General features: G+C 39.1%; 1 long non-coding RNA gene across 8 annotated transcripts in view; it reads left to right on the forward strand.

Annotated features, from left to right (window-relative positions):
• LOC106730635 overlaps nt 1-27,333 on the forward strand; it is a 125,442-nt gene that overhangs the window by 68,490 nt on the left and 29,619 nt on the right. The window contains exon 4 of one of the 8 annotated variants that reach the window (XR_004323249.1): nt 23,895-27,199. The exons of the other annotated variants lie outside the window; for them this stretch is intronic. This is a non-coding gene — a long non-coding RNA (uncharacterized LOC106730635). Of the gene's footprint in view, nt 1-23,894; nt 27,200-27,333 lie in introns of those variants that run through there. 8 annotated transcript variants of the gene reach the window in all.

Consider the following 27,333-nt stretch of genomic DNA (forward strand, 5'->3'; position numbering starts at 1 on the left):
TTTCTGGATGCACTGATCTGAGGCCACCAGGACCCCTCTTGATTAGCCCTGTATCCTGTTCGGCCTCATCCTCTTTCCTTCAGCTCAGAACTAAGCCTGAGTTGCCCTGACACTTTCACAGGGACCAGATCTATAGCTCCGTTGGATTCCTGAGAGTTCTCGAACTTCTCAGTTTGTTTTTTCTCCCTCCACCCCAGCTTAATTTGAAGAAGGTAAGAGTTAGAACCACGTCTCATAGGTTTCTTTTTAAAATTTTACTTAAAAATGATTCACTTATTTTTTGAACATGTTCAAAGCGTTCCCATAGATCAAAATTCTAAGAGTAAAGTATAAAAATATTTTTAATAGTGTCCCTTCCACATTGTCATGGGCCTCATAGCTCTCTCCAGTTTTCCTATTGCAGGATCTCTAAATAGTCGCTGAATTTTAACAGTCGAGTTCCTAGCCAAGTACACTTAGCACATGAGGTGGATTTACTGATGAAGCTAATCAACTGAAACATCAGGGCCCCTCCCTTGTCTCCCCTGTCTCAGCCTGTTCAGGGCTGCTGTAACAAACTACTGTAGACTGGGTGACCTACGCACAACAGAAATTCCTGTCTCACAGATCTGGATGCTAAAAGGTCCAAGATCAAGGTGCGGGCAGGTTTGGTGTCTGCTGAGAGCTTGCGCGCTGGCTCATAGCTGTCTTTTCATTGTGTTCTCACCTGGGGCAAGGGAGGGGCAAGGGAGCTCTCGGGGTCTTTTTTATAAAGGTACTAACCCCATTCAGGAGGGCTCCACCCTAATGACCTAATCACCTAATCACCAAAGGCCCCACCTCCTAATACCATTACATTGGGAGTTAGGATTTAATGTATGAATTTTGGGGAGACACATTAGGCCTTTGCAGGCTGCCTTCTAGAAACACTATCAATATGTTAATATGCCTTGTAAAACTTGTAGTCATAATACATTTTAACCACATCAGTTAAGTCTATTGCCTCTTTTCATGCCAGAACCTGCAGGGCCAGAGTTATGTGGTATATAAAAATCCTCCATGTATCGCACCAGGAATTGGATATATGCGTGGGGAGAAAAGTATCATATCAGTGGGAGACACAGTTTATTAAGAATATTATGTTATGTTTCCACATTATTTTGACTAAAATTGTTTATTTCCCTGGAATAATTCTGTAGAAGTGCTGTGGTTAGGGTACGCCTTCCATTTATTAAGCTTCTTTGTACATATTGTCATCCGGCTCTGAGGAAAGTTTTACCAATTTACATTCTGTCTAATGCTGTATAAGAAAACCTGTTTCTCCATACTTTCTCCAGTACTGGAGTATTAACCTCAGTCTTAAATTTTCATTTAATATTTATTAAATAAGTAGTATGTTAATTATTATTTATCTAAGTACTATAGCTATCTTAGCATCTCTTCATTTCCCAAATGCTACAAAAAGGGCTGGCTGACTCTAAGAACACTCATATGGTGGCAACCTTATTGAATTTACTAGGCTCAGGGCCTGACCTTTATTTAACCTTGTAAATTTGGAAATATAAATATCCACGAGAATGATGCTTTATTCATTTTAATGAGAAAGTGAGAAAATCGAGGTGTGGCGGGAAAGAAGGTAACTCTTTCAAAATGTTTAAATGGGATGGAAAGGAGAGAACCAATTCAGTGAATAACCATCATCTCACGCAGACACAAAACAGAAAGAAAAGAAAGGATATTATGTTATGTTTCCAGATTTTGTGATGCTTGTAGCATCTGTCAGCACTTTACATTTGAAATTTTCCCCATTTCTTTTGTCATTTTCTAAACACTTTGTGACACATTTTTCTTGTTACTTTGTGTCCTTTTTTCTTAGATGCCCCAAATTACAAGAACTTTTGGACCCACAAAATATTGATCCCCTCCTAAAGAATTAGCCCAGCAGGGGTCTCACCGCTTTCCTTTACCTGTGGTTCGCCCATCTGTCTAGTGCGAAAGACCCAAACAATGGAAGGCCGGGCTGTGTTTCTCACTATACAGTCTTACCACTTTCTTGGCCCTTGTCCAAGTCACCAGATCACAGTCTCCATCATTACTGTTCACAGCAACAGATTAAAATGCAACCATTAAAAGTCATCTTGGCTATGCCAATGCCCGAGTTCATGAGCTGAAAGAAGAAAAGGACAAAAAGGAGCAACCTAGAGGCAAGGTGGGGGAGGGGGTGCACAGATTCTCCTTTTCTGCCTTCTCTCCAAAAAGTTTTATTTCCTAGTTTTATTTCCCATTTGCTCAACAGTGTGTGCTCCCCTCTCCTTGACCTTGAGAGGTGATTATTAGACGTGCACAAGGGAAGAACACGAAGGCCTCCAGATAAACTAGACGCTCACACCATGCACACGCAGTCTGAGTCATTTGGTTTCTTTGTCAGGATGTTACCAGGCTGGATGGAAGGAGGAAGAGCATCAGTAAAGCAAACGGCTCGGACGGAGTTATAAATCATCTCTGTACACTTCAGAGGGTTTACTTAACTGAAGACATGTCCAGTCCAGGCCCTCGTGGCTTTTTCTCTTCTTTTCGCTTACATGGAGATACAACAGTTATTATAGTTAACTGTCCCAAGGCAGAAGAGTGTTATTAAAAAAGAATACTTCACAGTGTTACTGATTTCTCAAGACGCCATCAGATTATTTTAAGATTTGGATTTAATAAAACATAATATGATTTCTTTTATGGGATTTTTATGTTTTCCCAATCTTTATTACCGTGTGTTTCATATTTCAAAATGAAAGTATCCTACTAAGATCAGTTGAATGGATACCTGGTCCAACTTACAAAGACCCATGGCCTTCATGGCCACATTGTCACGTACCCCCAGCTATCTCTTTCTGTAAGTAAATAGGGTAGGGGGTCCCCAGAGAAAGAGAATCAGGCACAGCTTTCTTGACATAAGAGAAGCCTTTTTTTGGCCTAACCATTTTGTGATCTAAGCCTGACCATAATGCTTGCCCTTGAAGGGGTCTCAGTATGAATGATCTTCGGAGGAATAAAGAACGCAGGAACAAAGGACTGTTATTAGGCAAGAGAAATAACAAGAACAAAGATAATGTATCAGTTGTAAGGACTCTCAGTTCTCTTTCAATAGTAAAGACCAGCCTAAAACACTGTCTTGAGCTGTTTCGCAGAATTTAAATCCCCTCCTTGGACACTCAACTACCAGATCAACAGGCATGTAAGGGATGATGGAATTGACCTTTTCTGACCCCAGTTTTGCTGTTCTGGGAGGCACTGCTTTGGGAAAGATCCCAGGCATTCTCCTTACTTGCTACAAGTAGCAAGTCCTTCCTTCTACCGCACTTTGGCTTGGTTGTGTCTTTGTGGCTAAACACCCACCAAGAAGCAAGCCTAGCGTTTGGGTGTTGACTGAAAAAAACATGCATAGCCTAAACATTGGGAATTACGTTTTAGTTGGCAGACAAAACTGAGGACTTTTAAGCCCAGAAAACAGCCTCTCCGGTAGCTCTGAGACACTACTCCGAAGAGGTAAGGGAGGAGCCAGGATATATAGGAGTTTTGCAACAAAAACCATGTACTTGGAACATCAAAACTGCTGTTAATCAAAGAAAACCAGACATCACAAGGTAATGAATTTAGTGCTTTTCTTGGTATGGGAAGATGCAAGAATCAGGGCTCACAGAAATCATTCCTTTGATATGCACGTTAGCTATCTAAGGCCTGTGAAATAAAATTTCGCATTTTATGGCAAGACAAGAAAAATTTAAACATAAAAACTTCTTGGTGGTGGGTATAGCTCAGTGGTAGGGTGGGTGCTTAGCATGCACAAGGTCCTCAGTTCAATCCCCAGTACCTCCATGAAAAAAATTATTAAGTAAATCTAATTACCTCCCCTCCAAAAAAAAAAAAAAAAAAGAATTCTCGTCTGCCCTTTGGCTTCCTCTCCCCTTACTGTGCATTGCATATCTGCATCATGTAACCACCAAACTGTTGTGGGACACAGTGGGGTGGTCTGTATGGGGATGTGGTGACATGGCTTCAGTGAAAGGATGTACCCAATAAAGTACATAGAAAGGAGTTTATCAGGGCACACTGCCAGAGGCAACAGCAGGCCACACAAGTGAGGGGTGTCTGTCTGGGCCACCAAATACTGCGTGACACAATGGGGCGGCCGGTTGGTGAGCCAGTGACACACAGGTTGGAAAAAGAACTTACCAGAGATGAAGTGTAAGGATAGAAAGGAGTTTATTATGAAGGATGCCCCCCATCGGCAAGAATTACCTGCTCAACCAAAAAGAGCAATATTCTAGCATCAACGAGACAACTTCTTAAAAGTTAACATTCCTTGTTGAGCGTGTAAGGGCTCAGGTGACCCACCAGGATGATGCTTAGATCTGGATTATGTAAACTGTCAATAATACATCATTTGATATGTAGCCCTCTGTCTCAAAAATCTTATAAAATTGTGTGGGTTCATCACCAGTTGTGGGTTCTGGCCAGCAGAAATCCCACCGAGATGGAATGAATTACTCAAGACTCTGGGGAAAAGTCAAGAGAGCGAGAGGGAGTCAGGAGCCAACTCCATGAGCCTCTCAAATCTCTCATATTTATTGAATACAGTCGAAGCAGGAATTTAGGGAAGGACAGGGTGGGATCACAATGAATACAAAGGCTTTATTTGTTGTTGGTGTTTGGCTCAAGGTCAGAAGACCCTTTTTGGTGAATCATGTTTGTGTTGAGCCTTTCAGCTTATCAGGACGGAACGTATGAGAATCAGCTGCTTAACAAGATTTTTCTTGGACTCAGGACTGTGCCTGTCTTAGGTTGCCCCCTCAGGGGATCTTACCCGTCTTTGGCTAACCAGCCTTCTCACCTCTGAGTCTGCAGCTTTTTACCATTCCAGACCAAGGCTGTTTTGGGGATAGAAGGCTAACAGCAGGCATGCCCAGCGTTTATAGCCAGGGGCCTGGGTCATTGCTGGAACCTCAAGGCAGTTACTAAGCACATCTTCTTTAAGGAGATAAGTGGCTGGAATCTGTTACAATTTGTTAACCCAGCCATGGGCTCCCACAAAATTGTGCCTTGATTTTGCTGACTAAAAATTGGCACTTGCCATCTACCTCTGCTTGGACTAAATCATAAGCCACTGCAGCCGCTGACCTCCAACATTCCCTGAAAGGAGCTCAGGATGCAGGTCAGGAGTGAGGCACTCTGTGCTCTGGGAAAACTGGCTGAACAGGCCTTCAGATAGACAGATATTTGCAGGAGAAGATTTTATGAGCCCAATTCTTGCATCTCCTCATATCTAGAAAAACACTAAAATCATTAACGGTGACATCTGCTCCTTGTGATTAGCAGCAAACCTCTGCCTAAATGTGTGCCTGACTGCACGTCCCCCCCTTCACTGAAATCATATGTAATACTGAGTTTTTCCCCTGCCTCATTGGAACAGTTCCTCAGAGCTTTCTGGGATGCTGTCTCCCAGGCTTTAGTCCTCCTTTTGCCCCAAATAAAACTTAACCCACAACTCTCACGTTGTGAGATTTTATTTCAGGCGATAATTTCTAACCAGCAGAACAGTTCTCAGAACTTTCTGAGATGTGCTTCTCAGATAATAATCCTCAAGTCTGGCTCGAATAAAATTTTCTGTTCCTTTCTTAGATCAACTGATTAATTTTTTGTCGACAGGCCAGTGTTCTGTTCTTTCCCATCCTGCGTCCCCTGAGGGTGCATCACTGGGGCGGCTGCAGGGGCTGAAGGCTTGGTGGCCACGGCATCCTTTGTTTGATCATCTGGCAGGTGACATTTTCATCCACATGGGTACCATTTCTACATAATTGAGCCTACTTTATACTTATCCATATTTTTCTAAATACACAGTATTTATAGTATAGACACAGTGTAATGTAACACACTGTGTAAGAGGATGGACTGGAGTAGCAAGGATTCCTAAGTTGGTTTGGGGAAAGGATGTTAGAGATGGTGAAGAAAATTTCGAAAGTCTTCTGAGCTGGACTGTAAAGCTTTTTAAAGGACCCTGTCTGATTTGTTCTCCACTCACTACGCAGCACATAGGACTTATTCCGGTACAGGAAAGGGATGTGGAAGTGGGAAAAAAAATTGTTCCACGTAGAAATAATAGACATCTTCAAAGAAGGACAGAGATGAACACTTACTTTTTTTTGAGGCCCTGAAATGTGCTTAAAAATGCTCTGTGGGCATGGTTAGAGATGAATTTGAGGAGTGGTGATGAGTTGCTAAGTACACCCACACCTGACAGCGGCACAGTTTTCAGTTATATTCAAAAAGAGGTCGTTGATTTGGAAAGAACCGGGGAGCTGGCATCCTAATTGGGCTACAGCTGAAGCCCTCAAACCTCTCAACTACAACTTGTAGGAGGACAAAATTCCCTTTGTTATTTAAGCCAGTTTCTGTTATTTGCAACTGAAAGCAGCTGAGCTTTCTGCCAGATAAGATAAAGGTTAAAAGCAGCCCTAATGTGGTCTTTAGAATAGCACCACCTTGCAACTTGTTAGAAAAGCAGATTCTTGGGCCCCGTCCCAGATCTACTATATCTCTGGGGCGCAATCCAGGGATCTTTAACAAGCCTTCCAGGTGGCTTTTATGCATGCAGAAATTTGAGAACCACTGCAGTCCTGGGAGGCCCCTGATCTGCATTGCTAACAAGCCACAGGTGTTGCCCTCGGGGCCGGAAGGCAGACCAGCTTTTGAGTTGCACCCCTGTAGAGCATTCTGTTCCCTCAGTGGACGTTGAGGCCAACAATGCAGAGCTTTGACTGATGCACACTAAGTTCTTCTCACCCGAGGTAAACTAACTAATTGTGAACTAATTCAAGCTGGTTCCTTTCCAAAAGAAGAGGGAAGCAGCTGGATGTCTTCTCTGTGTTGGCAGATTAGTGATAAAGAAAAGTGTATCCTGTAGGTTCTTAAGCGACTAGCCATACTGAAGGTCTGGGTTTTTTTGTTTGAGCTCCTATATATCCTGCCTCCTCCCTTACCTCATTGGAGCAGTCCCTCAGAGCCATCTCAGAGGCTGTCTTCTGAGCTTAAGTCCTTAGCAGTTCTGCTGAGTAAAACACAATTAGGTTGTGCATTTTGTTTCAGTCGACACTACATGAAGTTGGAGAAGCTATGACACCGATCTAATGGGATGTATATGTTTAATAAGCAACAAAAATGGTTAAAGAGTGTGTGCTCATTATTGTGTATTCTTGGCAGGTTTGAAACTTGTTTTATATAGAACAGAGTTTCTCAGTATCAGTACAATTTACACTTATTTTCTGTGCACTGTAGGTGTTTAGCAACATCCTTGGCCTCTACTCACTAGATACCAGTAGCTCCCCTCTCTCCACTCATGACAATCACACATGTCTCCAGACATTGCCAAATGTCCCCTGGGTCAATACTGCACTTGGTTTAGAACTACTGATTTAGAGACTTCAGATCTTTTGGAAAACACATGATCCAGTAAGTATGATTTTCAAGCACTGTTGGGAAAGGGAAAGCTTGACATTGATCATAGGAGGCAGGGATAAGCTGGCATGGCTGTTGGTAACTTTCTGCTGATTCATTGAGATGCAGATGAATGTAAACATCCTTATCATTTAGGAGTTGTGTTTTTTTTTTCCCCCAAAGGATAGCTTTAGCAAGATGGCTAAGTATTTCTCACTCTTACTGACTTGTGTCAAGATTAAAGACATAAGAAAATCAAGTTCTTTCTGAAGTGTTGGGTAGGAAATTAAAGGAAGTAAAGGAACTACAGATCCTAGGTGGTATTTTCAACATAATTTTCTATCTATAAGATTTTAGAAGAGGAACGTTGTCTTGGAGCTGAACATTTGGCTACACAGATGGTATTGGCAGTCTTTTGGATTTCTGGACAATAGCTTAAGATACTAGAGTAATGGGTTCTTGGATAGAGTAGCCTGTCTTGCTTAAGGGGGAACATTTGTGTGTCTGGAATGGTACTTCTCAAAGGGTAGTCTGCATCAGAATTATTGTCTGGAATTCTGATTCCTGGGCCCAGTCATAAACCTACTGAGCCCATTGGGAAAAGGGGATTGGGAACCCCTGAATTTGCAACTCTATAAATTTGTTCTGCGGGTGCTCATTATGTACTGTGAGCTTTGAGAAGTTAGGGTCTACTGGATAGTATATTTGTCAATTAAACAATACCAAACCAGGGAGAGAGTAAGTGAAAATACATTGAGATAAAATGAAGAAGGGAAGATAAACCAAGTATCCGGTAATTCTTAAAAAAAAAAAAAAAGTAATAAAGAGGCTAAGAAAATGTATACTATATAGTAAGTTATGAAATTGAGATTATTACCTCATAATAACCATTAATCTTATAAGGATTACTAAGACTTGCTGGGTTGAAACTCAAGATTGAAATATGGTGATTTACGTGTGAGCCTTATATGGAAAAAACGCATCTTTTAGGCTGGGATTTGGAGTTCTGTGTATCAAGAATGTATTCACAGTGGAAATCTGCACATTACATTTTCGAGTCCATTTTCATGAGGAAGGCAGGAGGGAGGTGGCTGCACAGTGAGTGTCCTCTACAAGCAGCAGGGACCAGCAACAGAAATGAATGACACATCCTGACCGAGAAAAGACACAAAGTGAACCCAGAACCTCTGTCAAAACACTCCTTTGGCTCAGAGAACAGTTTCTGACAAATTCTTCACTGTCTTTTAGACAGTTTCATTCCTGAGAAGAAGGTAAAGTATCTAGGGGAATAATATTTGGGACTTCAACATATAGTGAAAGGAAAGAGATTTGCCTTTGGGCAGAAGCTGCTGTGTTTGTTAGCTGATCTCATAGCCAGGGAAAGATCCAGCATAGTCTAAAGTTTGCTTTAGGAAGTAGATTTCAAGAAGTTCAGAGAAGAAAACAGTCATGACACAGCATCGTGAAACATCTGGAAGGGAAGTCTTCTAGAGAAATTTCAAAGCTCAAAAAAAAAAAAAATGCAATTCACATAGTACAGTTGCAAGTGACCTCAATGAAAAATAAAAGACATAATTTAAAAAATCAGTGGCATTGTAGAGAGTGCTGAAGTGACCAGATTTTTTTTTAAGTAATCTGTGTGTAGCACAATAATTTATCAAGCTATTAATTTGTTCACTCTTTATTTTTCCATTTCCCATTTCAAAAAATAGTCAGGCTAATTCATTTCCTCATGAATGTTCCTAAATTGAGAAATAGGCTATGGTTCTTCTTTGCTCTCATGGTCTATGATCTCATGTCCAACTAAAGACTGCCCTCCAGGAAGTTCCCAGACCACAGACAGAATGTGCAGCACGGCTGAGTTGCATGGATGGCAGCCATTGCCTTTACCCGTTTAGAAAAGATGCCTGTGCCCCAGGGGATCAGCAGGTGGGATCATGTGTTTCAGGTCAAGGAGCATCTAAGAAGTCATTACTATGGGCTGATGAATAAAATCCAGAGGGACATTCCTAATACTCTAGTGCCCTCCATTAGAACCTTTGCACAAACTTTGATAGGAGAATAAGGGGCTCCAAATGAAATGAAAGCGAATTTCCCAAGTGCTAGCTGTGTGACACTGGGAAACTTCATTAGCCTCTTTGTACGTCAGCTTCTTTAAAGTAGGCATGATGTATCTCATAAGGTAGTAGAGAGGATTAAATGGGACAACGTAAATACAATGACAGCACAGTGTCAGAGATGTAATAGGGACTGGGTTAATAATTGCATTCCTGTTTTTTTTTTTTTTTTTTTTCTTTTCCAAGTGAAAAAAAGTTCTTGAGATTTATGACTGGGCTGACAACAAGAGGGCTACCTAGATGTCTACAAAAAAGAGCTCAGTTCACCTAGGTCCCTTTCTCCACCAGTGAAGGGCGTTGGAGGTATATTCTTTTGAAAAATTAAAACACAGAAGCTATGGATTTGGGGACACTCAACAAAGAGGTGAAGCTCTGTACTTAAAACAGAGTGGTGAAGTTAAAGTCTACAAATGGAAGGTACGATTTCCCGTCCTAGTCCCCTTCGTTCATCTAGCTTCAAAATGTCAGTAGCTAGGCTTATATATCCCTGATAGTGGCCTGGAGGATTCTTCTCTGGAGGGGAAAAACATAACTGACAGAGAAAAAAGACCTACATATATTGAAATTTGGGGAAGGCAAATATAAAGGCTGGAATACCTTCCAGTTACTTTAGAGCAATATATATCAATCAGGAAGCCCTAAATATGTACACAGTAATTCCAAAATAAAAGAGAGAAATCAAAACAAAAAATCAAAAAGAAAAGAAATCCTTGGAAGAAACAGAGGCAATATAAGGAGTAGAAGAAAATTTGTAAGAGATTAAAATTAATACTCACAGAGATAAAGAAAGACACTGTATCCATGAGAAGTGATCAGGCACCTTTAAAACTGAACAGTCAGAAAGTAAGAAAGAGTTCCTAGAAATTAAAATATAATACTCAAAGTAAAAGAACATTGTTTAGAAGATAAAGTTAATAAAATCATCCCCAAGAAAGAAAAAAGATAAAAATAGAAGAAATAAAATTTAAAGTATCAGTCTAGAAGATATTATCTAAACAATGGAAGTTTGGGGGAAAAGAACAGGAAATCAAAAAAAAAAAAAAAGGAAATTATCAAAGAAATAACAGAACAACATTTCTTAGGATATGAATTTTCTAGTTGCAAAGGCCTACTAAGAATTCACCAAAACAAGCTGTCATGAATTTGCAAACACCAATGATAAAATATCAATTTAAAAGACAGTAAAAATGGTATATATAAGGATTTTGTGTTCAGAATAAAAGTTTGTAGATAATGGGTTAATGCCTTCTAAATTCTGAGGGGAAAATTATTTTCAACATAGAATTGTATGTCCAACTCAATGATCAGTGAGGTGTGAGGATAAAGGAAAAGTCATAGAAGATCTCAGTCTGCATGCCCTTCTCAAGAAGTTGCTGGGAGGTTTGCACCATCAAAAACAAAAAAGGGAGTATATGAAGACAGGAAAACATGGCATTGTGAGAGTGGAATCATCCAGCATAGGAGAAAGATGAGGTGAATTCCTAGAATGGTGACAGAATTTCCAGGATCTCCACTGTGCAGCAGGATCCAGGTAGACCGGCCTCCAGGTGGAGTATAAGACAGAAAATCTCAGAAAAGACTCCAAGGAGGAAATGGGAAACAAGTAGAATTGGTTATCTGACAGGTTTTCCATGTGCAGTATTGCATAGAACTTTGGAAAGGGTCAGAAGAAGGCTTAGTCCTATAGTCATAGAAGCAAATGAAAATTTGTATAAGAAAAGAAATGTCATAGTAATAGACTACTTCATTGAGCAGTTAATAATATTTATGTCATCACAGCAATAAAAATACTCCATACAGATTTAACCAGTCATAGTGATAATAATATATAATAGTGGTAATAACTGTAAATGGGGCAATGTGGGATGAAGGGGAAAGCAGAAATAAAGAAAGCTAAAATCTTCATTTTCTATGATAGGAAGTAGGTTGAAAATGTTTAAACATGAGACACAAAATATAACGGTAAATATATTTAAAAAATGTTTTTGCTTTAGAATGATAAATTCATAGAAATTTGTCCCAAAATGTCCAGAGAAGTCTCATGTACACTTCACCCAGTTTTATAAGTAGCTGCCTTACTCCTTTCCAGAGCAGTTGTGCCAGTTTACACTCCTACCAACATTGCACGTGTGATGTAGATTTTCTACATCCTTGTTAGCCTTTGTTGTTACCACTTCTTTTTGTTTTAGTCATTCTGACAGGTGTGTGGTGGTGTTTCACTGCAGTTTTAATTTGTCTTCTTTTAATGGCTAAAGATGCTGACCATCTTTGCATGTGTTTATTTGCCATCTGTGTATCCTCTTCAGTAAAATGTCTGTTTGTGTCTATTGCCCATTTTCTAACTGGATTGCATATATGTATATTTTTTACTGGCGAGTTTGAGAGTTCTTTATATATTCTAGTTGTTGGTCCTTTGCTCCATGTGTGGTTTATACATACTTTCTTTCAACCTGTATGTTACTGTCTTTTTATCCTCTAAAAAGGGTCTTTTGCAGAGAAAAAGTTTTTATTTTTAAAGAAATTTAATTGATCAATTTCCCATTCTACAGAGCATGCTTTTCATGTCAAAAATAAGACTCTTCACAGGCCGTAGGTCCTGAAGATTTTCTATTTTTCTTTCTTTTTTAAATGGAAAGATTTGTGTTTTTCATTTGTTTGTTTGTCTGCCTATAGCTGTCCAGTTGCTGTGGCACCACTTTTTGAAAAGGCTATCACTCCTCCATTGAATTCACTTTTAGATCTTTGTCAAAAGTCAATTGGTCATGCTCGTGTGGGGCTATTTCTGTTTCCATTGGGTTCCATTGAATTATGCGTCTGTCCCTTTGCCAGTACCATTTTGTTTTCATTACTGTAGCTTTTTTTCTCCCACTTCATTCTTTTTCAAACTTGTTTTAACTACTCTAGGTCCTTTAACTTCCACATAAATTTTAAAATAATTTCTATATCTACAAAAAACTTTGGTGGAATTTTGTTAAACCTATAGATCAGTTTGGGGAGAACTGACATCCTTACTGCCTTCCAATCCATGAACTTTTTATTTAGGTTGTCTTTGATTTATTTGATTAGCGTTCTGTAATTTTCAGCATACGGCTCTTCTGCATCCTCTGTTAGATTTGTACCTAAATGTTTCACTTTCTTTGAAACAACTGTAAATGTTACTGTGTTTTTTTAAATTTTGGTGTTCACAACACATTCATCACTAGTATGTAGAAATGTAATTGATTTTTTTGTGTCGATCTTGTGTTCTACCACCTGGCTGAACTTGCTTGCTTGTTATAGGAGTCTTTTTCTGTAGAGGCCTTGATGTTTTCTATGTGTACATTCATGTCATGTCATCTGCAAACAGAGACAGATTTCTCCTTTTCCAATCTATCTGCTTTTTCTTTTTTTCCCTTGCCTTACTGCACTGGCTAAAATTTCTAATACTATGTTAAATAAGTGTGGTGAAACTTTATTTTAGTTATTGTGATTTTCAGTTTTGTAATTTTTGGTTTTTTGTATCTTCTCTTTTGTGATATTTCTAGTTTTTAGTTGTTTCAAGAGTATTTATAACATTCTTATATTTATTAGGGCTGCTTTAAAATGTGTCAAATAATTCCAACATCTGATTCCATCTCAGTGTCTTCTATAAAATTATTTATTTATTTATTTATTTTTTTTGGAAGGGGAAGGTAATTAGGTTTATGTATGTATGTATGTTTAGAGGAGGTGCTGGGAATTGAACTCAAGACCCTGTGTATGTTAAGCATGCAGTCTACCACTTGAGCTGTACCCTCCCCCCATCTCAGTGTCTTTTGATTGTCTTTCTCTTTCAAGTTGAGATTGCTTCCTATTTTTTTTAAACATTTTTTATTGAGTTATAGTCATTTTATAATGTTCTGTCAAATTCCAGTGTAGAGCACAATTTTTCAGTTATACATGAGCATACATATACTCATTGTCACATTTTTTTTCTCTGTGAGCTACCACCAGATCTTGTATATATTTCCCTGTGCTGTACAGTACAATCTTGTTTATCTATTCTGGTATGTCAGGTGATTTATCAAAATTTGGGATATTAGGAGATTCTAAATTCTATTTAAATCTTCTATTTTAGCGAGCAGTCACCCTCCTTAGGTTTAGCATACAGGTCCTGGTCTACTTTTAAAGGCCGTGTTTCCATGACAACTTAGTTTTCAGAGCCCATTCCCTGTGATTCTGGCTGGCTTCCTTTATTTGGTGCCATTGCATCTCTTGTTTGATTTCTGCTTCTGTCGCCTGGAGTGGGAGAGATGAGCTCCCTGGGCCTGGTAGCTTTAGGTGGAGAGGGGGAGAGGTTGGGCCTGTGAAGGTAGAAACTTCTTCTCTGCACCACCAGGTACCAGGAAGGCTTCCCCCCAGTCCCTGCTGGTGCTGCCTGTGTAGTTAGAATGTGCTAGTCTGGCCTCCTTCCCTGATTGTTCATGGGGTGAAGTGGGAGATGCCAGGCCCTTGTCTTTTCTTTAAGTCCTGGGGTCTCTAGCTGGTGACCTGGTCTGCCTTCTTTCCACACTTCAGGATTTAGGATCCTACTATGATTGTCTGCTGTAATATTTCTTTTTTAAATTTTTTTTCCCTTCTAGTTTTATTGAGATGTAACTGACATATAGCACTGTATACTTTTTTTGGAGGCAGGGGAGGTAATTAGGTTGTATTTATTCATTCACTTATTTAGCAGAGGTATTGGGGATTGAACCCAGGACCCTGTGCATGCTAGGCACACACCTTACCACTGAGCTATACCCTCTCCGCCTTGCTGTAATAGTTCCAGGTTTTTTAGTTGTACTTAGTAGAGAGGAGCAAGGAGAATGAGTCTATCACATCTTATCTCAAACTAGAAGTCCAATTGTTAGTAAATGCAGTTTCTAAATGTAGAGGCAACATTTAGAAGAAATAGCAAAATAATTGAACATAGTGGATCTGGAGGAACAGAATACAGAATGAGGGAGGGTATAGGACCTCTTTTTTCCCTTCTGTCTTTTAACGCTATTTGACTTTTAAAACTAAAACAACTATTATTAGGTATAGTAGGCAGAAAAATGGCCTCCAAAGATGTCCTGCCCTAATTCCTGGAAACTATGAATATGATGACATATCACCTTTGAGAATATATTAGCTTACATGGCAAAAGGGACTTGGTAGATGTAAGTGAAGTTACTAAACAATTGAACTTAAAATAGAGAGCTTATCCTGGATTATCCAGATGGACCCAACATAACCACACGAACCCTTAAAACAAATCAAGGACAAGAAAGAAACTCAGAAGACAAAGTCAGGGAGACATGCTCGGCTGGTATGGAAGAAAGCAGACACCCATGCTGTGAATTGCCAGTGAAGAGGGCCAGCCTTTAGCAGCCAAGAGTGATCTCCAGCTGATAGTCAGAAAAGAAACAGGGACCTTAGTCCCATAGCCTCAAGGAACTGCATTCTGCCAACAATCTGCCTGAACTTGGAAGTGGATTCTTCTCCAGGGCCTCCAGATAGTAGCCTGACTCACAGACATCTTGATTGTGTCTTATGCAACCCTAAGCAGAGGAGCCTTTCAGACTCACCCAGACTTCCAATGTACAGAACTCTGATGTAACAAATGGGTGTTGGGTTAAGCCACTGGATTTGTTACTTTTTTAATGGCAAAAAAGAAAACTAAGACATTGGGATAAAAATTCATTAAAAAATAAACATACCAAAAAAATAGTCATACCTCTGCAGTCCTCTTACTGTACTTATCCCAGTGTATTATGATTGATTTTATTTATACACATATCCCTTCCTAGAGTATGAGTTCTTTGAAAGCAGGAACTTTGCCACCTTTCTCTTCCTAATGTGAACTATAAGGCTGATACTTCAGAATTAATGCCTGTTGAGAGAATTAACTTATTTTAATGTACTCTGAGAGTCAATATTAAATGACTATTGAGCAACTGAATATCTCTAAGGGATTATAAAACATAGGATTTACAATGCCACTGTATAAACTTTTTAAAGAAGGATTAAGTTATCTAAGTGGGAATAAATTTACTATCTATAGAATAGTAAATAATATCTATCTATCTAAATACTAGATATGTCTAATATCTCTAAATTATCCAATGATCTCTAACATTTTATCCTGTAAGAAAAAATTATTTCTACAAGGTGAATACTTTTTTTTTTTGCATCAAGAAGATTTGGGATGCAATCATAAACTTTAAAAAATGGAATAAAAGAAAAAAATTCAATGTGTCTTTACTTTTATCATCCCCATCCATCTTGGGCAAAATAATCCACATTTTTTTAGGGTTTAAGGCTTCACTAATACCTAATGATACTAATTTCATTTTTAAGCATAGAAATTATAATCATGAAGTAATTCACGCAGACCTCGCTAAATAAAAACATTATGTGCTTTCATTTCTTTTCATTAGAAAATGATATACCATAAATGAATTTCATTTCTCAATCGAATATTAATGATTACAAAGATAATAGTAGCAATGATAACACCTAATTCTTACCGAATGCTCACTGTGCGTCAGACACTATTTTAAACATTTTGTATGTATAAAGTCATTTAATCCTCACAGAAGTCCTCTGAGTTAGGCCCTTCTAAACCCCAAGAGAGCAAGCTATGGTTGCCAGGTAAAATTTTAATCTTGCACAGAGGGAGATGCTAAGAGCATTTAGAAGGAATAAATTTGAAATAAAAAAGGATCCATACTTCAAAGACATATTCAGAAATTCAGATGATCAAATGACCCAAGCCATAAAGGGCCTTTTGACAGGAACACCAATATTTTTCCATACCTCCCTCCCCATGTTTTTCTGTTGCTAAATACAGAACTAAATAGATCACTTACTACTTTTCATAGGCTATTGCCACATGACAACATTAATTAGTGTAATGCTAATTTTGAAAAGCACCAACTTTGGTTACCTTGAAATATGGACACTCAGCAATGATGATATTTCCTTGGGGCTGTTCCAATGCAAAAGCAAATTCAATTTTTGGATTATTTTTTTCAGTTTGATTCACTGATGCCGAAATCCATTAGCTAATGTAGATGTCTTTTAAAAAAAATTCTTAAGATGATGCTAGTTTCCATGACAGTGCCCACGCATGAGGACTGAGGCAATAAATTCTATGTGGACTAATAATAAGGGCCACTATCTGTCGAGTGACTACCGGCCACACACAGCACACTAGTATCTTACATACGTCATCTCATTTCTGCTTTAAAACAGCCATACAAATTAGCCATTATTTGACTGGTTTTACAGATGAGAAAAATGAAGTTTGAGGAAGTTTGGTAACTGGCCCAAATTCATACATTTTCTGAATGACTAAGCTGGGATGTGAAGACTCTAAAATTAGTGAGCTTCCCACTGTCCCGGATCTCTCTGATAAGGAGACAATTTGCACTTGGTGTCTAAATATTCCTTTTTTGAATTTTGCTGGAAGTGTTTTCCTCTGAGGAGTAGGGGCTTTTATGTTTATAAGGAGTGAATTTGTACAACTGCATTAGAAGCTGTTTGTGAGAATCTCCAAGGGCATTTGTTTCGCTTGATCAAAATTTCAACTTTGTCTTAATGCTTCCAAAGAGAAACTGATTGTTGAGGGACATGTTGATCTGTCTCACAGTGTAGATCTTGTATCTGTTGACTTTTCAAATCAGATTGCCGATGGCCAATTTTTGGCTTCATCATTTATTAGTTGTGTGACTTTGAACAATTTCATTGGGCTCTATCTCAGGTGTCTCATCTGTTAAATGGGAACACCAACTATACTGACTTTATAGGGTGTTTGTTAAAATAAAATTAGGAAATATATACAAAATCTATCTCAGTATCTAGCACACAGTAGGTGGTCAAATAGATATTAGCTAGCTGTTATTTTAATATAAAATTTCATAATGGAGTCTACATAGAGTCTACATAAAATGTCAAAATGGAATAAAGTTGAGATTTTAGTAACTGTCATCGCCCATCCAAGTCTTGTACATACTATGTCAGATGGCATTGGCTGCCTGTCTAGCAGTCATTTTCCTCTCCCTTTTTCTTCTGCCTCTCATGATAGAGGTTTGACAATCTAGACATTCAAATTAGCAACCACTCTTGCACATAGAGCATGGGCATATGGCCCATCCTAATGAATGGGACCTGATGATAAGTCTTCTTGGGGACCTAAAGTTTTCCCGCTGGGAAAGAAAATTCTTCTTTTTTTTTTTTTTTCTAAAAAAAAAAATGGTACACTAGGAGAAATTATCCTGTTTTGGATGTGGCAGGATACAGTGCCTGGGACTGTAGCAGTGATTTTTTTGATTATTGAAAGGACTGGCAAAAAAATAAGGTTGAGGATGACAGAGCTGAAATAATGTGTTATTAGTTTCTTAGTCATGGACCGCCGTAACTGAGTACCGTAAACCGTGGGGCTTAAAACAACAGAAACTGATGGCTTCACAATTCTAGAGACCAGAGCCTGGTAGCAGGGTATCAGCAGGGCCATGCTCCCCTCACACCTGTATGGGAATCCTCCCTTCTGATGATTTGTTAGCAACCTCTGGTTTTCCTTGCCTTATAGATACATCACTCCAATCCTTTGTCTTGACATGGTTTTCTCCCTGTGTCTGCTTACAACATTTTCCCTCTGTGCATGTCCATCTCTGTGTCCAAACTTCCCCTTTTCATATGGACACTAGTCATATTGTATTGTGGCCCACCTTACTTTAACCTGATTACCTCTATTAAGACCCTATTTCCAAATAAGGTCACATTCTTAGGCACTGGGGGATGTCAGCGTATCTTTTTGGGGAGACACAATTCAACCCACAACACAGTGGAAAGACATGGTCCTTGTTATGTTAATGGGTCATAGCACTAACCCCAGTACCACCTTTCCTCTTGATTTCTGTTATGTGAGACATGTTGCTACCATATGGTTTAAGCCACTTTTAGATAGGTAGTCTGTTACTTTCAGCTGGAGTTACCCTAACTGATCCACATATTTTAGCCTTTTAATTCTTATCATAACACCAAAATATGGTATACAGAATAATGAAAGATTTGAGTTGCGAATCCAGATCTATCTGGCTCCAATGCTAAAGTACTTAATCATTCTTCTATATTGCCTCATTCATTCAAACATGATTCCATCTCTCCTTTATAATTCCAACTTAGTATGGTAACTTTTTTCCCCAGTAGAAACCTTTTACTTATATATATTAAATACATAGAAAATATTTAATATATATTTACTTAAAACGAATCCTTCTTTGCAGTGAAATGTTCTTCTTATCCCAGAAAGATAATAGAGCACTATAAAAGCCATCAACCTAAGATTATTGCTATTCATGTTTTTTGAGATGCTTTCTCTCTCCAAATCCAGCTTTCTAGATACGTAGCCTCTCATCCGAAGGGAAGTATTACTGTGATATAAGCAGTACTAGATCCAGCTTCAGCTCCCTTTACTGTTTACTCAGCCTGACCCAAGGGGGCTAAATCATCTTCTCTGGGAGGCAGCTTAAAACCGTATCTCTAAGTCAGTGTGGTGTTGGATGCAGGTTGCAATCTACCCCATATGTTTAGAATTTGATTTAAAGTTCTTTAGCTTCCTCATCCTTTTTTTATATGCAGGTCTCCCTCTTATGGGTAGGTGAAAAGAACATTTTTGGTATAGCTCTTTTAAATCAGAAGGAAACATTCCCTGAGGTTATTTGAAATCAGAAAAATAGAAATATTTAATATAAAACTCTATTTTAGTCCCTTGTGGAAAGGAGAGTGTCCTTTATGGGTCTTGAGCTCTCTCGCCTACATTCTCTGTGGACACGGCCACATTAACAAATATCAATAGCACGTGATATGTGATATCTCTTGGGCATGTACAAGTTCGGTGGAGACATGGAGAAGGAGCAGTGACCTGTGTCAGGGCTTGTAGAAGGGTCCATTCAGTCTTTGAATCCTATGCCATGTCTCGAAGGTTGAAAAAGAGTTTGTTAGGCAGAAGGAAGGGAGAAAAGAAAACAAAGTCTATTCCCCAGTGGGGACAGCATGAGCAAAGTCATGTGACAGAGCAGAGCATTTTTCAGTATCCTCTTTGGGATAGCATAGATGAGGCTGGAAAGGGATGCAGTGGGGAGCCCTCCCTGCCTCCCTTACCTTCTCACTCTGTCCGACCGCAGACAGGGGGCAGCCTGTAAGTGAAGAGCTCCACCCTCGCTTTACACAGCTGTCCTGCAGCTTCCTTGCTCCCCATTCTTTGCGCCAGTTCTATCTGTTCTGCTTCAGACCTTTCTAACTTCTATCTGGCTCATGCCTTTTTTCCCTCAACCCTTCAGGTTTGATGCTAGGCATTTTTGTGAACTTCTACATGTTGCAGGAGAGGGAAATGTCAAATCCTGGGACGTGCAGGAGTCCTTAGGATGGACTGCCCACCAAGTGAGAGTTCTTGGCTTCATGCAGGAACGAATTCAAGATCAAGCCATAGTAAAGGGAAAGCAGGTTTATTTAGAGAGACACACATTCCATAGACAGAATACAGACTGTCTCAGAAAGTGAGACTGGCCCCAGGGCATGGAGTCATAGGTTAAGTAATTTCATAGGTTAAGGAGTGGAAGGCATATTCTCACTATTTTGGGAAAGGGTAGGGATTTCTCCGGATTTGGGCCACAGCCTGCTTTTTGGCCTTTTATGGTCTACCTCAGAATTGTCATGGTGTACAGGGGAGTGATTTTTAGTATTACAGTGAAGGTGTAATTAGCTAAAGTTCAATGACCTGACTGTTCCCCAAGCCACCTTGGTTCCAACTATTTCCAGCTGGTCTTTATCACATCTAACATTTACCCCTTCTTTACTTATCTAGTGTCTGTGTCCTGCCCCTTTCCCTCCTGTCTCATGTGCACCTCCTTTTGTACATGATTCCTGTTTTCTCTCCCAAGAGCAATTCTGAGGGTACTTCAGATAAACAAGACTCCTAGTCCTTGCGGGCTTCCTCTTTCGCCCTGCTGCTGGTGGTACTCCCTTGAGGCCATCTCACAAAAGGTTTTGCACAACATGCTAAGGAGTTTGGATTTTATTTTGAGGCCAATGGTAAACATTTCATGATTTGTAAGCAAAGGAGTGACATGAGCAGATTTGCATTTTGGGAACTCTCTCTCTGGTTGTGTAACAGAGAAGAACAAACCTGACTCCATATTGGATCCATTCCTTTAGCTCTAACCTTTGTGCTCTGGTGCCTGTGCTGAGTCATGCTGGCTCTGCACCTTTGTAAAAATTAATGTTGCCTATAGCCTGAGATACACAGGATAGCCCATTCACAAGGCTCTGACCTTTAAGGGTATAACACTTTCCCATTCATGTTGAAGTAAAAAGGAACAGAACAGAAAGTAACAACTGTCTTCTTGGAGGTTCATAGGAACATTGTGACCATACTTATGTGGACAGCTGCAAGGACAAAGGATTTCTGTATCAAGAAGTTTTCAACAACCAGCCACACCCCTCTCCCCTTTTAGTATAAAAGAAGCCTGGATTCTAATTTGGGGAAGATGTACTTGAGAACTGCAGTCCACCATCTTCTTGATCTGTTGGCTTTCCAAATAAAGTTTCTATTCCTTGCCTCAACACCTCATCTCTCAATTTATTGGCTTGTCCTGCAGCAAGCAGTAACATCTTAAACTCGGTAACTATTGTAATGTAGAAACAAAATGGAAGATGGTAAGAACAGAGGCAGGGAAATCCATGGAGAAGTTTGTAATGGTTGAAACAATGAATAGTGATGGGCAGCTGATCAAAGTAGATGGGGAGTCAGGTTCAAGTTTCAGGCAGTAGGTACAATGTCATGTTCTCACTGGTTACCATATTCAACTTAGGTCAATTTTCTCTTTTACTCCTTAAAAGGGACTCTCAATTCCTATATATTTACTCTTATTTTATTCCTTAAATTTATCTCTCCAACTAAAATAAATAAGCAATTATTAATCCACAGGAATAAACTTTTAGGGTTGACTCTGACATCATCTAAGGTAATTCTCTCATTAATGACAAATGGAAGCCACACTGTGAGAGGCCACGTGCACGGCTGTTCTCTGGCTTTCTAATCTACTTTTCATGCCATTACACGAGGACTTTTGTTTTTCTTTCCACTCCTTATTTTCCCTTACAAACATTCTCAAACAGAAGTACACATTGCTTCTGTATTCTTCACTCTTTCTCTAGGGAGTAGGTAGGGTTGGAGAGGTGTTGGAAGAGGGATACAAAATCCATCTACAAGCAGCAATGACACTACTCACCCACTGAGCCCCATCCCGAAGTCACTGGGCTGCAGAACTCTCTCCTGTGTTGTTAGGTTCTGCTCTATAATCCTGCCTGCTTCCAGCCCAATAGTTATGCCTCCCCTTGGAAAGTACACACTGTCTGTTTGGGGGTGACATTAAATTGAATGTCACCCCAGTGCCACCTTTGTGGCTTTCCATCAGCATCTTTCATTAAGTACAGCCAAGTGAGTGTCTGATGGACTGTGGGAAAGAGGCAATTTCCCAATCATAAGGAACTTCAATGGTTTAACAGCCCCAAACCGTGTCATGCCCTTCTACTGAAGGAAGATATTGCTTTTCAGCTTGTCACAGAGTGTGATTCCCTTGGTATAATAGCTTTCTGTACTTCAGTGTTTACTTTTAAAAGCCCACCTGCTACTTCCATGTTACTGGCAGCTGTTGTTAAATTAAATTAAATTTCTGAGCAAAATAAACAATTTGTCTTTGGGGGATCGAGGCCTAAAGAGTTTTGCGAATGTCAAATTACTTTTTCTGGGTTCACACCGGGAAGCCTTCACTTCTTTTTATCCACTCTCTATAACTAATTCCAGGGCATGAAGAAGTCTCAAAGTTCTGGAATGAATCTATATTGTCTACATTCCATTGTCCTGAATGCCCGTTAGCATTTCTGTAAGCTCTCCCATAGAGAAAAAAAATTCTCCTTAGCCTTATTTTTTTCTTCCAGTGGGCTTTCTCCTTTGTACAATATGAAATGCACCTTCAGACGTGTCTCTCAGTAAATAGTACTTCTCGTTCACAGCTGAATACATTTACAGTTTCAAAAAAGAGGCAGACAGTGTCAGCGGCAGCACATTACTAGGCTTTATGATCGGGAAAGGACTTTCGAGGCTCCATTGTCTGATATTTTGCAAACCACATCATACCGCAGACTCAGCGGTCACCATCCCCCAGGTGGAATATAGAATGTGTGTCAGGGGGAAGGGGAATCCGAGCCTCACACTCCCACAGAGAGGAGCGGTGAAAGGAATAGTCACAAAAGGGTAAATAATTTGCTTTACTGGTCAGAGGATGAGTGGGATGGAAAACAGACCTAATTTGCAGAAGAGGAAAATGGGGCCCAGAAAGAGCAGAGGCTTGCTCAGTTGAGGCCGCACAGCTCACCACTGGCTGTTTGCAGACACAGCTCTGAATCTGTTGGTTGTCCTCTTTGTACATGGCTGCTGTTTGGCCCGTTATTTAGATCAAATGAGACCTTGTCATTAAAGAGAGTTAGAGTCTGTTTTTCTTCCCTTAAATTAAAAAAAGCTGTTAAGAGTCTGAGAGATCCAAGTTTGAATTCTTCTCTACTGTGTGACTCGGGGTAATACGCTTTAGCTCTCTAAACCTCAATTAATTCACCTTTACTATGGTAATACTAACAGTACATATATACCACACCAGGCTTACATAAATATTAAGTAATAAGTTCATGCAAACCTTTTTTGCTGAAGTTTGACACCATGCTCAGTAAAATTTGAGTCATTCTTCTTAAGATTTAAAATATTATATATGGTTTGCCTATGATAGTGCATAGCACATAGCTACTAAATGACTAGGAGTCTTTTCCTTTTTTTTCTGTCTTATAAGGTGGAAGACTTCCACTGCTTCCACTTCATTCTTAGGATCCTCAACAAACTCTCCTTTTCTGCTCTCACCTTGGGGCTACCAAAAAAGCCATCTTAACTGCACTCTTTGAAATTCCCTTAAGAGTATTTAATAATGAGAAGCTTCATCATTCCTACCAATCAACCATGACATTTTCCTAGAATGTAATCAAATATTATCATGCTAACAAAATACTGCCAGATGCCTACATGGCCTTCTAATAATATAATCAATTGTTCTTACAATCACATTTCTGTCTTAGACATGAACATAGTATTTAAAATGCTCAGTAGGCGTATTTTTACTGATTTATCATCTTTAACACATCCATCACCAAGTCTTATTGATCATGCCTGGAGCTCCTTCCATTCAGCACCATTGTTACAGTGTTTTTTTTTTTTTCCAGCCACAGTTCGTTTTTCTTTTGCCCCCAGTGGATCTCCCTGGAAGAGTGGCCTTCCTTCAACACAACGGTGATCTCACCATTCCCTCCTCATCAGTGACTCCGAGTGGGTTGTCTCACTGTCCATACGCAGTGATCCATGTTAGGATAAAAATCAGAACCCTTTATGAAGACTGACCCCTTACATCGATAAGCTGGCCCACTGGCCACGCCTACAACTTTTTTCTTATCGCTTTTTCTGACATCTGCAGAATCATCTATACCCGTGCACCTCCACACCGTTGCGAATCATGTTTTATCTGCCTGAAATGCTCTTTTACAACTCTGTACCCGTGCTCCCCTCCCTGTCATTTTTATCCTGTTATTTCACTCCTTTGATTCTTCACATTTTTAGATTATCACTGGGGTAGGCAGAACAATGGCCCTCCAAGGATGTTCAACTACTAATCCTTGAAACCTATTATTACAGGCAGACCTTGGAGATACTGGGGATTTGCTTACAGACCATTGCAATAAAGCAAATATCTCAATAAAGCAAGTCACAAATTTTTTGGTTTCCCAGTGCATATAAAAGTCATGTTTACACTATACTGTAGTCTATTAGGTATACAACAGCATTGTGTCTAAAAAAAAGTACATTCTTTAATTAAAAATTCTTCATTGCTAGAAAATGCTAAGCATCGTCTGACAAGGCAAGGTTGCCAAAAGCCTTCATTCTGTAAGAAACACAGTATCTGTGAAGCACAATACAGCAAAGTGCAATGAAACAAAGTATGACTGTATGTGTGATGGTTAATTTTATGTGTCAACGAGGCTAAGTATTTGGTCAAATATTATTCTATATATTGTGAAGGTAATTTTAATATGAAATTGACATTTAAATCAGCAGACTTTGACTACCATCTTTCATGTGAGTAGGCCCTAATGAAAAAACCAACAACCTGAACTCCACCAATTAAGAGAGGAAAAAAAGTGTATATATGTGTGTGTATACACACACACACCCACACACACTATTGTGTTCTCTGGAGAACCTGGAATAAAATACTATGTTATCTAAGCTGACAAAGCAAAAGGAATATGGCATATGTGATTAAATCAAGGATCTTGTGTTGGAAAGATTATCCTGGATCATCTAGTATAATCACAAAGGAGGTGGGAGTGGCAGAGTTAGACAGAAGCCAAAGATGCTACTGGCTGACTTGGAAGATGGAGGAAGGGGTAACAAGCTAAGGAATTCAAGAGGCCCCTGGAAGCTGTGAAAGGCAAAGAGACAGATTTTCCCCTAGAGCCTCCAGAAGAATACTGCCTTGCCAACACCATGATTTTAATCAAATGAAATCTATTTCAGATTTCTGACATCCAGATCTATAAGATATTTGTGTTGTTTTAAGTCACCGTGGCATTTTTGTTATAGCAGCAATAAGAAGCTAATACAGATTTTGGTGAAAGAATTCTGAGGCACATGACAGAATATGTCTAGATTGTCTTGAACAGACTGTCAGTATAAATGTGAACATTAACAACTCTTCTGGGGAACACTCAGAATAAAGTGAAAATCATGGTAGAGAAAACCTATATTGTCTTAATGAACACATAAATCATGATAAACAGACTGTTGGTGGAAATATGGGCATTAAAGATATTTCTGATGAGGGATCAGGAGAAAATGAGGAGAAATGGGAAACTGGAGGAAAGAAGAGCCTTGTTATATGGTGGCAGAAGGCTGAGCTGAATTGCATCCTACAGCTGCGAGGAAAGCAGGACCTGTAGAACCTTTCAGACAGGCAAAAATTCATCTGAAAGAAGGTGCCTGGAAGAATCTTTCCAGTAGAGTTTGTAGACCCTCTGTGGTTAAGAATTTTTTGCAGGTTTTCATTTTTGATTGCTTTATTACATAAAACTGATTTGTGTTTTTTAAATAAATTTTCCCCATTGATAACCTGCACACACTCTTTATCTGAACCGTAAATTTTAGACAGAACATGAGTGCCATCCTGAGAGAAACAGTAAATGCTTAGCACTTCCAATTATTAATGATAAAGCTTTTGAGTGTCATTTGTATCCAATCTTTATGTTACTAGCAATAATAAATCACTCATGTTTTTGGTTAAAATAATGAATTGGTTTTTCTTCCCCAAGATACAAATGAATTTGTTTTTATTCTTCACTAACTTCCACATCATCGAAAGACATTCCAGGCTTTTCTAAATTTTGCATGGTATCAGAAAAATGTCTAGACTGTAGTGCATTATTAATGTCATTTTTTCTCTCCTATAGATTCAGAGGATTTATCTAAACTCAAAAATATTAGTCACAGCATAATTCAAGGATGATGATGGATTTATGTTTCACCTAAAGCCCAAAGTGTTTCATAAACAATCTTTGGAGCAGCCTTGCAACTAATCATGATTTAGACCAACTGGAAGGCAGTGTTGAGTGTTTCACAGATGCTACCAAGGTGGAAATCCTATTCCCCAGCAGTCTCTGTGGCCACCCAAGTCAGTCAGCTTAAACCAATGGAATCATAACTTTCATTATTAGTTAACTTTGCTGCGTACCACAGTTACTATTGCATTAGTTACCAAATGATATGAACAAATCTCAGTTCAAAACAAAACTAAACAGGGTGGCCATTTCAGTACTGAAATGGTAAAATGAATTTTTGAGAACTTAAAAACCTAGATAGAATACAGGTGGAAGCAGGCAGATGTAGGTGGCTGTTTTAAGAGTTCAGGCAAATAAGAAAGGAAATCTATTCTGTGTGAGATGGTGGTAAGTGTTAGAGACAAAAAGGGAAGCAAGAGTGCCGGGAGACATTGCGTTTGGAGTTCCTGTTTCATGTGGGATAGTCAGGGAAGGCTTCCAAAAAAAAGTCAGCAGCAGTCATTCTTTCGTGATAATTTACAGAGCTATCAACTCACAACGTGTGCACTTCCCTGCGTGTGTTTGTTATACTTCAAAAATGCTTTTAAAAATTCAGTCATCCTCCACAATGTTTCAACTGTTTCACTTGTTTTAAAATTTTTACTTAAAACATAAAATTCATAACTTTGATGTCATTTCTATGGTTTATGTGGATTCTGTGGACTGGAAAGGACATTATCTGAAATAATACGTCTAGTTTTATTATTTATGACTGAGAAAAACGGGATCATTGAGAACTCTGAAAACTGTATTAGATCTTTGTGCAGATGGTACAGTCTAATGCTAAAGAGAGAGACTGGAGTTTCAGCCAAGACTCAAGAAATTTTCCAGATGTTTTAACCGGTGCTGTCTCCAAATAAAAGCATCTCTGGATCATGCAATAATTAGGTGAATCATTTTAATCATCTTTTGTAATAAACTTTGCATTTACTTCTAGTCAACACATAAACATCAAAGAGAATTAAAAATATGTCTGAGAATCTAGAAGTTGGAAACTGGAAGAATATGAACATGA

Source organism: Camelus ferus, chromosome 10 (genome assembly GCF_009834535.1).
Source record: "Camelus ferus isolate YT-003-E chromosome 10, BCGSAC_Cfer_1.0, whole genome shotgun sequence".
In the NCBI taxonomy this organism is placed as follows: Eukaryota; Metazoa; Chordata; class Mammalia; order Artiodactyla; family Camelidae; genus Camelus; species Camelus ferus.